This window comes from Rattus norvegicus, chromosome 12, assembly GCF_036323735.1.
Source record: "Rattus norvegicus strain BN/NHsdMcwi chromosome 12, GRCr8, whole genome shotgun sequence".
In the NCBI taxonomy this organism is placed as follows: Eukaryota; Metazoa; Chordata; class Mammalia; order Rodentia; family Muridae; genus Rattus; species Rattus norvegicus.
The window spans coordinates 7,592,188-7,607,786 of NC_086030.1; the positions used below are offsets into that span (position 1 = coordinate 7,592,188).

Below are 15,599 nucleotides of genomic sequence, written 5' to 3' on the forward strand. Positions count from 1 at the left end.
CCTAAAGACTATACATGGACTGACCCTGGACTCTGACCTCATAGGTAGCAATGAATATTCTAGTAAGATCACCAGTGTAAGGGGAAGCCCTTGGTCCTGCTAAGACTGAACCCCCAGTGAACGTGATTGTTGGGGGGAGGGCGGCAATGGGGGGAGGATGGGGAGGGAAACACCCATAAAGAAGGGGAGGGGGAGGGATTAGGGGGATGTTCGCCGGAAAGGGAATAACACTCGAAATGTAAATAAGAAATACTCAAGTTAATTAAAAAAAAAAAAAAGAAAAAAGAAAAACATTATCCTGAGTGAGGTAATCCAGATCCATAAAGAGAAACATGGTAGTCACTTATAAGTGAATATTAGCTGCAATGAACAATCATATTACAGTCTACAGACTCAGCAAGGCTAAGTAACAAGGAGAGCACACATGAATCTCCCTGGAAAGGGGAAATAGAATAGATTTTGAGCATTGACTGGTGATGGGTGGGGATGGAAACAGGAAGGAACAGGTGGAAGGGAATTGATATATGTATCAATATGTATCTACATATATGTATATCATCTATCATGAGAGAGAAAGAGAGAGAGAGAGAGAGAGAGAGAGAGAGAGAGAGAGAGAGAGAGAGAGCCATGAGAGAGACCACTGGAATTGGAGAGCATTACAGGTGTGAGGTAGAAACCTAGTGCAATGGAAACACCCAGGAATCTACAGGGTGATTCTAGCAAAACCTCCTAGTAAGGAGCACACAGAGGCAGAGCAGGCCATCTCCTGTAACCATGCAAGACTTCCAGTAAAGAGACTGAGACATCAACCCAGCCACAAAACCTTCGACCTACAATTTGTCCTGCCTGCAAGATGTGCTGGGGTAAAGGTGGCACAGAACTTGTGGGAGTGGCCAACCAATGACTGGTCAAACTTGAGACTCATGCGTAAGGAAACTCAGGCTTGTTACTGTCTGGAGGGCCAGAAACCAGAGACTGGAAAGCCCAGAGACCAAGGATAGAACTAAACAGGACAGGAAAAAAACAAGTCAATGGAATGAATCCTAGTGATACTCTGCTATATTTGTAGACCAGTGCCTAGCATAATTGTCATCAGAGAGGCCCTAGGTGGACTCAGGGGAACCCTGAAAGGAGAGGGAGAGGAAGGTCTGTAGGAGCTAGAGGAGTCAATAGCAAGAGGAGAACATTGCCCACTGGATCAACTAAGCAGGGCTTGTAGGGACTTACAAAGACTGAACCAACAATCAGGGAGCCTGTATGGGTCTGACCTAGGTCCTTTTAATATATGTTATGGTTCTGTAGCTTGGTGTTTTGTGGAATATCTAACAGTAGAAGCAGAGATTATCTCTGATTCTTTTGCCTGCTTTTGGGAACCTTTTCCTCTTACTGGGTTGCCTTATCCAGCCTTAATATGAGGGGATATGCCTAGTCTCATTGTAACATGACGTGCTATGTTTGGTTGATATCTATGGGGGGTCTGCTCTTTTTTGAAAGGAAATGGAGAAAGAGTGGATCTAGGAAGAGGGAAGGTGGGGTTAAGGGACTGGGAGGAGAGAAAGGTGGGGAAACTTCTACTAGGATGTAGCACATGAGAGAAGAATAAAAGTAAAATAAAATGAGAAGAAAGATTCTTCCTACTGTCTGCTGTCTCAGTAGCACAAGGTTTTTAAAAAGTGAGCACTTAAGAATTTTAGGTTTTCTGAGGTCAACATTCTTGTTTGTTTTTCAAGGCAGGGTTTCTCTGTGTAGCCCTGGCTGTCCTGGGGTTTGCTTTGTAAACCAGCCAGGCCTTGAATTCACAGATATCCACCTGCCTCTGCCTCCTGAGTGCTGGAATTTAAAGGCATGAGACACCACTGCCTGGTTACATTTTTTAAAAAGTAAATATTTTTATATTTATTCTTTGAGAATTTCCTGTCTGTGTACAGTGTATTTTGATCATAACCAGTTTCTGCTCCTTCATCCAACTCTTCTCACGTCTCCTCCCACATCCCTCTCCCAACTTTTTATCCTGTTAAAAAAATTCTACTGCATCTAATTAGTGCTACCCATATGCACATCTTATGGATCCAACTACTGGGGACCAGGGGCATGCCCATGAAGAAAACGGACTCTCTGCCCTCCAGCAGCTATCATTGTTAGTATCTTCTCAGTATGGGGTGGGACCTCCTGAGTCCCTCCCTCATTTTACCTGGAATTTTATAGTTCTGTCACATTGCCCAGCCTTCAGGCTGGCCTCACACTAAATCACGTCTTTCATTTTTGCACACTGACTTCACACCCAGACAGGGATTTCTGGAAAGTAGCTTTACACAATGTTCTACAGATATGAGATGATATAACTCTGAGGTGGGCAGAGGAGGAGGCACTGTTTTAGAGATGAAATAGCGAGGAGAGAGCCCAATATTCTAGGGAGTCAGAATTACTTAGGCATGTTAGAAAGGCATGCCAGAGCCATCCCAGAGGCCATCAACTCAGTTGTGGAAGGCTATGTCTCCAGCTAAGAAATATCAATTGTACCCTTGGCTGCTATTATAAAGAAAGAGACAGCACAGTGAGATGACTTAGTCAGTAAATGTACTTGCTGCCAATCCTGATGCCCTTAGTTTGATCCCCAAGACCTACAAGGTTGAAGGAAAGACTTAATGCTCACAAATTGTCCTCTGACCTCCACAAGCATTCTCTGACATTTAGACACTTTGTCTCCATAGACAAATTAAAATGTATGCTCCTAGTACTTGGAGGCAGAGGCAGGAAGATCTCTGTGAGTTCCAGTACAGATAGGGCTACACAGAGGAACCCTACCTTAAAAAAACAAAAACTGAAAAAATGTATTAAAAATTGAAAATAAAAGACCCTGGGGAGATGGCTCAGTGGGTAAAGGTACTTGCCACCAAGCCTGACAGCTTGAGTTCAATCCCTGAAACTCACACAAAGGTAAGAGGACATATAATCCTGCGAGTTGGTCTCTGACCTCAGCTTTCGCACTGTGAGATTATAATATAATTATCATATTTCTCCCTTTCCTTTTCTCCTTCCAAGCCCTTCCACCTACCCTTTCCTACTCTCTTTCAAATTCATGGCCTCTTTTTCACTATTGCTATTGCATTTATATCTATTCATAAATATACTTGTTCCATTCATATAATGTACATATGTTTTCAGGGCTGATCGTTTAGTACTGGAAAACCTACTTGTGTGCTTTTCCTTAGGATACACCTGGAAAAGAGAAGACTCTTTAAGGATGGGGAGGGAAGTCAATACAGAGGAAGGATGAATGCAGGTAAAATAACAATAGGGATATTGGGAAAAGCCAGAAGGAATCATACCATTGACTATACCTAAAAGAACACTATAACAATGTAATACAGTTTAAATGAACTTTTCTCAACTGACCTGACAAAATCCCATCCAAGAGCCAAAGGTCACCTAACAAAATCCCCAATATCAGACAGGAGAATGCCTCTTTTCAGTTTTTGGCCAGGACTGTCCAAGAAATCTCCAAAACATGCAGACTACTACTGTTTTTCTTTATTGTCCCCCTACATGTAGAAAGTAAGTCCCTATTGCTGAAGACACCATGCACTTCAGACACAGGGGCCAGATAGCCCTGAGCTAGATCTAACTTGAATGTCCCTCCATCGAGACTAACTTTCATGGCACCAGAATTCTCTATACAAGCTCTAAAGGTGGGCGGTGACCAGCAGTCCTACCCAGCTATGCTGGGTATGAACCATATGAGTGACCAGCATAGATGTGAGTGCAGTAGTGGCATGTGTATCTCAGTGGTAAACACAACTTTCTAATTGGACTTGAGACCAACAAAGTGCAAACCAGGTCTAGTACTGGAAACCTAGCTAACGACTCAGTGATAGTGGAGAGTCTCTAGCCTCCACTTTACTAAGCCAGTATGACCCCGATAACAATCTAAACATCTATCCATAAATCCTTAGACAATGGTAGTCTTTAGCCTTCATCAATAACCCTCTCTTTGCAATAGATGGAGACCACTATAGAAAACCACAACTAGTCAAAATGCAGGATTGTAAATCTCAGTCTTAATGGATACGTCTACAATAAAACTTCCGTACCTAAAGGTCAGTGAACATTGCAGAAGAGGGGGCAGACAGATTTTAAAAGCCAGAGGATCGGGGGTTTTGTTTTGAGATTGTGTCTCCTAGTAATGTCAGAAGCTGCATTCATGAAATCTCACTAACATGGCTGCTTTAAACGTAAGCTGAACAAGGATAACAACAATGTACATGCCTAAGTAGACAAATAAAAGCCATGAGGCAGACTGAAGAGATGACTCAGTGGTTAAGAGCAATGGCTGCTCTTCCAGGGGTCCTGAGTTCAATTCCCCAGCAAGCACAAGGTGGCTCACAACCATCTGTAATGGGATCTGATGCCCTCTTCTGGAACTCAGGTGTTCATGCAGATAAAGCATTCATAGACAATAAATAAATAAATGAATGAATAATTAATATTTTAAAAGCTCATGAGATCTCAACCCTATATAAATAACTACAGGCAACTGAGGAATTCTGGGTGTGAGGGAAAGCTTTCTCCAAGGAAGAGCATAATAACTGTTATCCAATACCAAATAATCAGACCAGCAAATAGACATACAAGTAATATACAATTATACAATTATACAGACTAAGCAAGTTATAGTTAGGAGTGTGTGTGTGTGTGTGTGTGTGTGTGTGTGTGTGCGTGCGCGCACGCGCTGCTGTGTGTTAATCAATAAAAGAGTCCATGACTTTGAAAGAGAGCCAAGAAAGTTATATGGAAGAGTCTGTAGGCAGGAAAGGGAAGAAAGAAAAAATTATGTCATAATCACCAAAGTAAAACCAAAGTAAAAAAGGTATTGTGTTGGAAATGGAAATTAGAATTTCATGCATGCTAAGTAAGTGCCCTATCCTTGGGCAACACCCTCAATCCACATATGGAAAAAGAATCAACAGTTTAATACTTTGGGGCTAGGAGTGTGGCTCAAGTGTAAGTCCCTGCTAGGATTTCCCAATGAGGTGCTTTGGCCCTGGCTCATTGGTAGAGAGAGTACTTGCTTAGAATCCTGCCTATCTCCATTGAAACTCTTGATCCATTCCCATCACTGAAAAAGAAATAAGAAGATTAAGAGATATTTTAAAATCAGCTTACAAAGTAACACGTTTTCTTATGTTTCTTTTACATATGCTTCGTTTGGGTTGACCTTCCCTTCTTCCTCTCCTCGTCTCACTGACTGGTATCTTTGAATTAACCTTTTTTTTTTTTAAAATCACTATTCTCTCCAAAGTTGACATCTTTACAATGGGACTAAGCCACAAGCACTAGGCTCCCATGTAAGGATTATTACAACAGGAAAACGTGCTTGTTAACAAAAAGATAAGTATAACTCAAACTTTCTTGTGTTTTATTACTTTTCTGTTGTGTTCTGACATGCCAGGAATGTCTTTGAGGGATGATGGCACTATCTTGCCATCTCAGTCTTTAGAATTCAGAACAAATGCACTTTTGTAGTTTATAATTCACCCAGCCTGTAACATTCTGTAACAATAGCAGAAATGCTGAAATAATTCTCAAACTCCTTCAGGGACTGAGAGGTAGGGTGTTTTGCCTCTGGGACAGATCCTCCTCCTTTTTATCCTCCATCTCTTTTAAGGTCATGTACAATCTGATATCAGATTGGCCAAGACCAGATTTTGGCAAGCTGTGGTGTGGGCATGCTTGCATTGCGGGTATAATAGCCGTGGGAACAGCCTGAGAGTGGAGCTGTACAGACAAACCTAGCTCTAGGAGTTTCAGAAGACAAGTTGAGTCACCTTCCCAACATACCGGTTAAATAAAAGAGTAGAGCTCAGAGAAGACTCAGTGGGTAAAGGTGCTTGCTGCCAAGTCTGAAGATCCAGGTTCAATCCTGGGACCCACGTGGTGGAAGGAGAGAACTGACCTCTGCAAGCTGTCCACATATGTGTTGTGGCATGTGTATGCCTCACACAAGATCAATAAATAAATGTCAAAAAAAATCCAGGTGAGTAGCAGTGAAAAACAGAGAAAGATTTAATCAATGAGGCCACACTGGATAAAGGAAAACAGGAAGTGACCCCCGAGTCTGTCTTTGGGGACCTGACATGAGCCTTAGGTTTAAGTAGATGAAGAATTTGGAGTAAAGAGGAAGAGATAGGCATAACTAAGCAATCCTGTTCTAGACAGGGTCTGGTTATTTATGGTCTGATTTCTTCTTCTACAAGTGGCTGGAAGAAGTCCTATAATGGAGTAGCCTCACCATCACAGATGTTTGTCCTCATTTGGGGTGTGTCCTACAAAAGTTTGTTTTTCCTGGCATCCTGAATTATTTCCTGGCCAACTGAAGACAATGACTGGAGGAGACCTGTATGGGATTGGTGGTATGGAGTAGAACACTATAAAATGCAATGATACTTCACTAGAGCTGGAGAACTGATTCAGCCGGTAAAACACCTGCTATGCTAGCATGAGGAGCTGAGTTCAAAAACTAGAGCCTACGTTTAAAGAAAATCAGAATGTAGCACAGACTTGTAATTCCTACACTGGGGAGGTGGAGACAGGACGATCCTTAAGGCTTGCTGGCAGCTCAGTCTACTTGGTAAGTTCCAGGCTAATGAGAGACCCAGTTTCAAATGAAGAAAAAACAAAAAACCAGAATCAGTGAGCAGCACCTGAAAAGGGACACCGGAAATTTTCCTTTGGCTTCTATATACACATTTACACACATGATTATGCACATACATACATGTGCACCAGCACATGTATACCTCCCCACATACATGCATAGGTGTGCACACACATGCACACACGATGCCTCAGTTAGTCTTATCTTCAAGCCTTCAGCCAGCTGTGAAGGGAGATGAGACAGGCTATATATAAGACGATTCTCTCTCTCTCTCTCTCTCTCTCTCTCTCTCTCTCTCTCTCTCTCTCTCTGTTTGTGTATGACTCTGTGTAGGAATGTGCAGTTGAATGAAGATGTCCAGACCAAAAGACAGCATTGTATTCCCTGGAGCTAGAGTTATTGAAGGTTGTGGGTTGCCTGATGTGGGTGCTGGGAACTGATTGTGTGTCATCTGCAAGAACACTGCATGCTCTTAATCACTGAGCCATTTATCTATCTCTCGTTACCAGTTTCTAGATAGATTCTCCTTGGTTGACTGACACAGTGAGTTATATGTCACATACAACTATATAATATATAATATATACTATATAACATTAGTTATAAATTCACACCCTTCAGGCATGGGCATTCCAGGCCAGATCCCAAGGAGCCCAGATTTTTTACATAGGTTTGGGGAGATCGATCTCAATCCTCATTCTTGCACAGTAAACATTTTACTGTCCTCTCAACTTCAGCTGTTTGTTTGTCTGAGGCAGGTCTCACTATGTAGCCCAGGTCAGGCTTGAACTCAGTGTGTGGTCAAAGATGACCTTGAACTTTTGAACCTGCTTCTACTTCCTAAGTGCTAGAAAGATAGGCATGCACTGCTCACCGAGCTTGTGTGGTTCTGGGGCTCAAGCCCAGAGTTTCATGGATGACAGGTTAGTTACACTCTATTGTCAGCCCCACTGAGTCTTCTGATGCTTTGTCTCTGCAGCCCTGGGCATTTCACCTGTTAAGTAAACAACAGACCTTGAGCTCTGCCCACAGATGCTTCACCTTGCCACCTGGAGCATCAGCCAGGATTAGCTAACTTTGAGAGCCCAGAACTAACAGGTTTACCCAGTTGTAAGTCTTTTATGTGTAAATCGACCAATCTAAAGCTCACACTCAGCCCTGCTTGATGATGACCTTACATCTGCCTTAGTTACACCAGGGTCAGGTGCCAGGCAATCGGGGACAACTCTGACGAACTGGAAGCCACTGAAAAGAGATCTGTTGGCTTTGCCTTTTCTTTGAAAATTGTTATAAAGACGCTTGGCCTTCATTTTGCTCTTGATCTCTCTGTCTCTAGATGGTCCCCAGTTTTCTCTGTGACCAATAAGAAGTCATATGCCTCCTGTTTTGTTAAACTGTTGTTATGGAGAAAACTGCAGCACCATCTTGGTGGCTAGCCATAAAGGGCAGAATGTTCTTTTGTGGCTTAAACACCATTAGAACTGTTGTTAAATTCCTTCTACGTCATCAGAAACTTTTGAAGAGACCAGGTTATTTTCCCATACACATGCACTAACAAAGGGTCACTATTCTTCAAAGTCATAAGATTTCTTTCATTGGGAACATCCTTCCCTTTTGTTGACTTTTCAAGAGGATTGTGAGAACACCCCAAGAGAGAGATCTGGTCCACTATGATTTGGGCAGTCTTCATGACTCAAAAAAGCCTGATCTCTCAAATATTGTTTGCGATGGCTAGCTTTAATTGTCAACCCAACCCACTGTGAATCACTGTGAAATAGCTTGTTGGAGGGATAGTCTAAATTGGGCTGGCTTGTGGGCGGACCGTCTTAATTGCTAATTGATTTCAGGCCACAGTACATTGTAGGTAGCATTACTCCCTAGGCAGAGTCCTGAACTATGTGATAATGGAGAAACTGAAACTGCCCTGAGCATAAGGAGCAAATAAGTAAGCATGCACATATTCACTCCTGGGGGGAGGATGTAGATTGTGTGTGCAATGTGACTAGCGGACATTCCTATCTCGACTTCTCCACAACAGACAGTTACCCGGAATTAATAAGCTGAAATAAACCCTCTGTTCTTCTATGTTGTTTTTTGTAAACGTATTTCATCACAGTAATAGAAATAAAACCAGGAAACCATTGATGTGTAATTTTAATAAGTTTCCAGCACAGAACACTTGGAGATACTTATTCAAACCGTAACCCCTTAGCTGATTCAGACCCTGCACATTTGAAAAGCCTTATAACATCATGGGTGGATACCAGAATTATGATTATAGTCTTAGCACTTGAGAGGCCAGAAGATTGTTAGTTTGAGGTCAGCTTGTGAGAAATAACTATACTTTGTAAAAAAAAAATCAAAGAGAGAGCTGAGGATGTAGCTCAGTCAGTAAAGTGTTTGCCTTGTTTCAGGGTTCCATTTACACAAACCAGGCATGGTGGGCATATGACTGATATCCCAGCACTGGGAAGATGGAGGCAGGAGGATCATCAGTTCAAGGCCATTCTCAGTTACGTAATGAGTTCAAGACTAGCATGTGACACAGGAGACTCTATCTTAAAACAAAACAAAACAAAACAACAGCAACAAAAACAAGACCCACTCAACACTGGACACCTAGTCAAATACCCAGGCCTAATAGTTTGTGAGTCTTGGAGGGAAAAATACAGCTACCAATATACTAAACCAGTATCATTCATAACTGTAGTCTAAAAATGTTTCCTTATATATACAGATAAATATAGTCCTCACACCTCATCAAGTAAACTTCTCTTTGCAATATATGGAGACCACTAAAAAAAACCACAACCAATCAAAAATGCATTGTTGTAGAGTCCAGTCCCAATGAATATCTCTATGAGACGACTCCCACACCTATGGCTCAGGGATACATTGTGGATGAGGTGGTAGGAAGATAGTTAGAACGAGAGGATAAGGAAGTAATATTTAGACATATATATACACACACACACACATATATATGTATATATACAGAAATGTTTATGTGTGTGTTCAATTAGTAACAAATTAGGGAAAAAGGAGTCCATAAATTTGAAGGAGAGTAGGAAGATGAATGTCAGAGGGTTTGGAGGGAAGAAAGGGAAAGAAGAAATCTTTTAATTATAATCTCAAAAGTACAAGAAAGAAAAAAATGAATGGTGGTAAAGAGGAAAGACAGAGAAACTTTGTTAGGAAGTAGTTGTCATGATGATGGTGGTAGCATGCACTATTTACTGTTTTAGGTTTGTTCTGTCAATATTTTCTTGTTCTTTTAAAAGCACCCTATTCTATATTGTGAAAAAAAGACAACAAAAGTAAAAAAAAGTTAAGAAAAATTAAGCATATATGATCAACAGAGGCACATGATTCAAGAAGTCAAGGTGGCTGGAATTAGTTGCTGACTGTGCCCTCCCTCCACCCCCTTCGAGTTGTGTTTAAGGCTCTGGGGCTCTCTACTCCAGGCACACAGCCATGGTGACAAAGCAAGAAATGTTTTCTCCTAATGTTTCTTCTGTATATATCACGCAGGCACCCCTTGGTGAGCCTGATACCTCCCCTCTTTTAAGTACCTCTGTGTGGGTTCTATGCCTTGTGTGGCTCCTTTCGTGTTGGCCTCTGAGGTTGGTTTTAAGCCTATGGTTGAGATTTGTGGCTCCCCATCTTATGGTTGGGTTTTACATTGCGTTTTGTAGTTGTATTCTGTGGCTTTGTTCTATGGCTTTGCTCTATGTTAGAATCTCTTACTGGGATTTATGGCTGTGTTTTATAGATGGGTTTGTAGCTTTGCTCTGAGGCTGGGATTCTTTTTTTTTTTATTTTCTTTTTCTTGGCTATTTTATGTATTTACATTTCAAATGTTATTCCCTTCCCCCCCTTTCCCTTACCCCCTCCACCTGCCCCTGCTTTTATGAGGATGCTCCTACTCCCATCAACCCATTCCCATATCAACACCCTGGCATTCCCCTACGTTGGGAAAATGAGCCTTCACAGGACCAAGGGGTTTTCCTCCCATTGATTCTGGACACTGCCATCCTCTGCAACATACACAGCTTGAGTCAAGGGTCTCTCCATGTGTACTCATTGGTTGGTGGTTTAGTCTCTGGGAGCTCTGGTGGGGTCTGGTTGGTTGATATTGTTGTTCATCCTATGGGGTTGCAAACCCCTTCAGCTCCTTCAGTCTATTCTCTAACTCCTGCATTGGGGTCCCCTTGTTCAGTCCAATGGTTAGCTGTAAGCATCCTGATCTGTATCAGTAAGGCTCTGGTAGAGCCTCTCAGGAGACACACATATCTGGATCCTGTCAGCAAGCACTTCTTGGCAACAGCAAGAGTGACTGGGTTTGGTGGCTGCATATGGGATGGAACCCCAGTCTCCAGATGACCTTTTCTTCAGTCCCAGCTCAACTTTTTGTCCCTGTATTTCCTCCCGTGAGTATTTTGTTCTCCCTTCTAAGAAGGAACGACACATCCACATTTTGGTCTTTCTTCTTGAGCTTCATATGACTCTGTGAATTTTTTCATATCCACATATCAGTGAGTGCCTACCATGTGTGTTCTTTTGTGATTGGGTTACCTCACTCAGGATGATATTTTCTACGTTCTGACCTTCAGTTAACCCAGCACCATTTGTTGAAAATGCTGTCTTTTTTTCCAATGGATGGTTTTAGCTCCTTTGTCAACGATCAAGTGACCAACAGTGTGTGGGTTCATTTCTGGGTCTTCAGTCCTATTTCATTGATCTACCTGCTTGTCTTTGTATCAATACCATACAGTTTTTATCATGATTGCTCTATAGTACAGCTTGAGGTCAGGAATGGTGATTCCCCCAGAAGTTCTTTTATTGTTGAGGATAGTTTTCACTATCCTGGGTTTTTTGTTATTCCAGATGAATTCGCAAATTGCTTTTTCTTTATTTCTTTTTTTTTTTATTAACTTGAGTATTTCTTATTTACATTTCGATTGTTATTCCCTTTCCCAGTTTCGGGGCCAACATCCCCCTAACCCTTCCCACTCCCCTTCTATATGGGTGTTCCCCTCCCCACCCTCCCCCCATTACCGCCCTCCCCCCAACAATCACATTCACTGGGGGTTCAGTCTTGGCAGGACCAAGGGCTTCCCCTTCCATTGGTGCTCTTACTAGGCCATTCATTGCTACCTATGCGGTTGGAGCCCAGGGTCAGTCCATGTATAGTCTTTGGGTAGTGGCTTAGTCCCTGGAAGCTCTGGTTGGTTGGCATTGTTGTTTATATGGGGTCTCAAGCCCCTTCAAGCTCTTTCAGTCCTTTCTCTGATTCCTGAAATGGGGGTCCCATTCTCAGTTCAGTGGTTTGCTGCTGGCATTAGCCTATGTATTTGCTGTATTCTTGCTGTGTCTCTCAGGAGAGATCTACATCTGGTTCCTGTTGGCCTGCACTTCTTTGCTTCATCCATCTTGTCTAATTGGGTGGCTGTATATGTATGGGCCACATGTGGGGCAGGCTCTGAATCGGTGTTCCTTCTGCCTCTACTTTAATCTTTGCCTCCCTATTCCTTGCCAAGGGTATTCTTGTTCCCCTACTAAAGAAGGAGTGAAGCATTTGCATTTTGATCATCCCTCTTGAGTTTCATGTGTTCTGTGCATCTAGGGCAATTCAAGCATTTGGGCTAATATCCACTTATCAATGAGTGCATACCATGTGTGTTCTTCTGTGGTTGTGTTACCTCACTCAGGATGATATTTTCCAGATCCATCCATTTCCCTATGAATTTCATACAGTCATTGTTTTTGATAGCTGAGTAATATTCCATTGTGTAGATGTACCACATTTTCTGTATCCATTCCTCTGTTGAAGGGCATCTGGTTTTTTCCAGCTTCTGGCTATTATAAATATGGATGCTATGAACATAGTGGAGCACGTGTCTTTTTTATATGTTGGGGCATCTTTTGGGTATATGCCTAAAGGAGGTATAGCTGGGTCCTCAGGTAGTTCAATGTCCAATGTTCTGAGGAACCTCCAGACTGATTTCCAGAATGGTTGTACCAGTCTGCAATCCCACTAACAATGGAGGAGTGTTCCTCTTTCTCCACATCCTTGCCAGCATTTACTGTCACCTGAGTTTTTGATCTTAGCCATTCTCACTGGTTTGAGGTGAAATCTCAGGGTTGTTTTGATTTGCATTTCCCTTATGACTAAAGATGTTGAACATTTCTTTAGGTGTTTCTCAGCCATTCAACATTCCTCAGCTGCGAATTCTTTGCTTAGCTCTGAACTCCATTTTTTTTTGTTTTCTTTTTTTTATTTTTTTTTAAATATTTATTTTATGTATATGAGTACACTGTAGGTGTCTTCAGACACACCAGAAGAGGGCATCAGATCTCATTACAGATGGTTGTGAGCCACCATGTGGTCGCTGGGATTTGAACTCAGGAACTCTGGGAAGAGCAGTCAGTGCTCTTATCCTCTGAGCCATCTCTCCAGCCTGCTTTGTTTTCTGAAACACGTTTAAATATAAACATGGCTGGAGACAGTTAGAAGCTTAGACCTCTATATGAAACCAGCGATAGCCCCAAACACTGTCCTACCTGCAACAGGACTTCTCTAACTGAGTCCCGCTCCCTCATCTCTCCTCCCATTCTGCATTGCCTCCTTTTAGCTCCTAATTCAGAGCTCAGTGGGTACAGTGGCTATTTCTGGCTAACAACTTGACCATATCTGGAATGAACTACAATCCAGAGTTGGAAGGCTCACCTTTGATCCTAATCTTGAGGCTATGAGATACAGGATTCTGACCTGGATCTTGGTATGGCGATCTTGATGTAAAGTGGCTATGAATCCTAGCAGTTTAAGGCAAGGAGATCTCTGAGTTCAAGGTCACTTGGGACAAAGCAAGTCCCAGACCCAGGCATGTTGGTACACACCTTTAATCTGGGACACACCTTCTGCCGGAGATTTGGAAGAAAATTGGGACATTGGAAGAAAGAAGCTCTCTTTTTTGCCTGCCTGCCTGCCTGCCTGCCTGCCTGCCTGCCTGCCTGCCTGCCATTAGATAGCATGGACATGTCTAGACTCCTTTCTGTTTACCAGATCAATTAAACCTGCAGCTCCCATGACTTAAGCTCCTTGGGGTAAGGTGAGAAAAATAATGTTTTAAGTTGCAGTAAAAGAAAGAAAACACAATCATGAGGCATTTCTAAATTAAGTCTTTCCCTCTCCACTTGCATTATTTATTTATGTAGACATTTTTATTTTAAAATCTTATTCCTCTCTTCTTGATGGTTTCAGTAACTAAGATAGAAGTCCCTTTTCTTCATTACCAATGATTTTCTCTCACAGACACAACTTGGGACACCTAAAGAACACAGGCAATTCTAAACCGTTCCTGTTTGACAGAATGTTTCCCAGTGTGTGGTAAGAATGAGTGCTATACAAACAGTGACTAGGACTGGGGACAGCGAGAGGGCCACTCTCTCCATGACTACTGGCAAGTGGGAACCACATGAACTGACAGAAAATATATAACAGCATGTTTATATCCCATTCTTTCTTCTACAGTCTTGGGATGATGGCCCCTCAATGGGCAACTGGAACTTTACTGTCTTCGATGACGTAGACGTCTACAGCTTGGGATTGCTCTGTGCTTTGAAAAACTCCATTCTGAAATCCATGGAAGACAACGGCACTCTCCAGGATCTTCTTTCTTCTGTGTCTGTACTTTAGGACAGCCAGGACACCTGCAAGGAGGATCAGGAGTGCAGCAGACACAGAGGTTCCAATATAGAGGTCCTTAGTGGAGATCTTCAGGGGCGATTGTGTTGGGACCACTTCGGTGTGATTATTCCAAAGCTGATCTGATGATGTCACAGTAGTGGTCCAAGCTGCTGGGAGAAGGAGTAGGAGACCTGAAATGAGGACTTGAGGGGGCATCATGATGGTGACCTGTACTTAGGGAAAGTGACTTCTTGTTAGTCTCTCCTTCTGGTGCTCTGCTGCCCATGGACTCTCCCAGAGCTATTTATGGATGAAGGCAAATCTCTCTTGTAATTCCATCCTTATCTCCTGGCCACACTTTCACCTGTTCTGAGTGAAAACTAAGTTCTCCAGTTCTCCAATCCACCCACTAGATAGCATCTCCTGAACTCCATTTTTTAATAGGGTTATTTGTCTCCCTGCGGTCTAACTTCTTGAGTTCTTTGTATGTTTTGGATATAAGCCCTCTATCTGTTGTAGGATTGGTAAAGATCTTTTCCCAATCTGTTGGTTGCCATTTTGTCCTAACCACAGTGTCCTTTGCTTTACAGAAGCTTTGCAGTTTTATGAGATCCCATTTGTCGATTCTTGATATTAGAGCATAAGCCATTGGTGTTTTGTTCAGGAAATTTTTTCCAGTGCCCATGTGTTCAAGATGCTTCCCCACTTTTTCTTCTTTCAGTTTGAGTGTATCTGGTTTGATGTGGAGGTCCTTGATCCACTTGGACTTAAGCTTTGTACAGGGTGATAAGCATGGATCGATCTGCATTCTTCTACATGTTGACCTCCAGTTGAACCAGCACCATTTGCTGAAAATACTATCTTGTTTCCATTGGATGGTTTTGGCTCCTTTGTCAAAAATCAAGTGACCATAGGTGTGTGGGTTCATTTCTGCGTCTTCAATTCTATTCCATTGGTCTATCTGTCTGTCTCTGTACCAATACCATGCAGTTTTTATCACTATTGCTCTGTAATACTGCTTGAGTTCAGGGATAGTGATTCCTCCAGAAGTCCTTTTATTGTTGATAATAGTTTTAGCTATCTTGGTTTTTTTGTTATTCCAGATGAATTTGTAAATTGTTCTGTCTAACTCTTTGAAGAATTGGATTGGTATTTTGATGGGGATTGCATTGAATCTGTAGATCCCTTTTGGTAAAATGGCCATTTTTACTATATTTATCCTGCCAATCCATGAGCATGGGAGATCTTTCCATC

At 42.2% G+C, this 15,599-nt stretch overlaps 1 pseudogene; it reads right to left on the reverse strand.

Moving 5' to 3' along the window:
* Positions 1-14,207: 14,207 nt before the first annotated feature.
* Positions 14,208-14,564, reverse strand: Dppa1-ps1 (developmental pluripotency associated 1, pseudogene 1; annotated as a pseudogene).
* Positions 14,565-15,599: the final 1,035 nt, after the last annotated feature.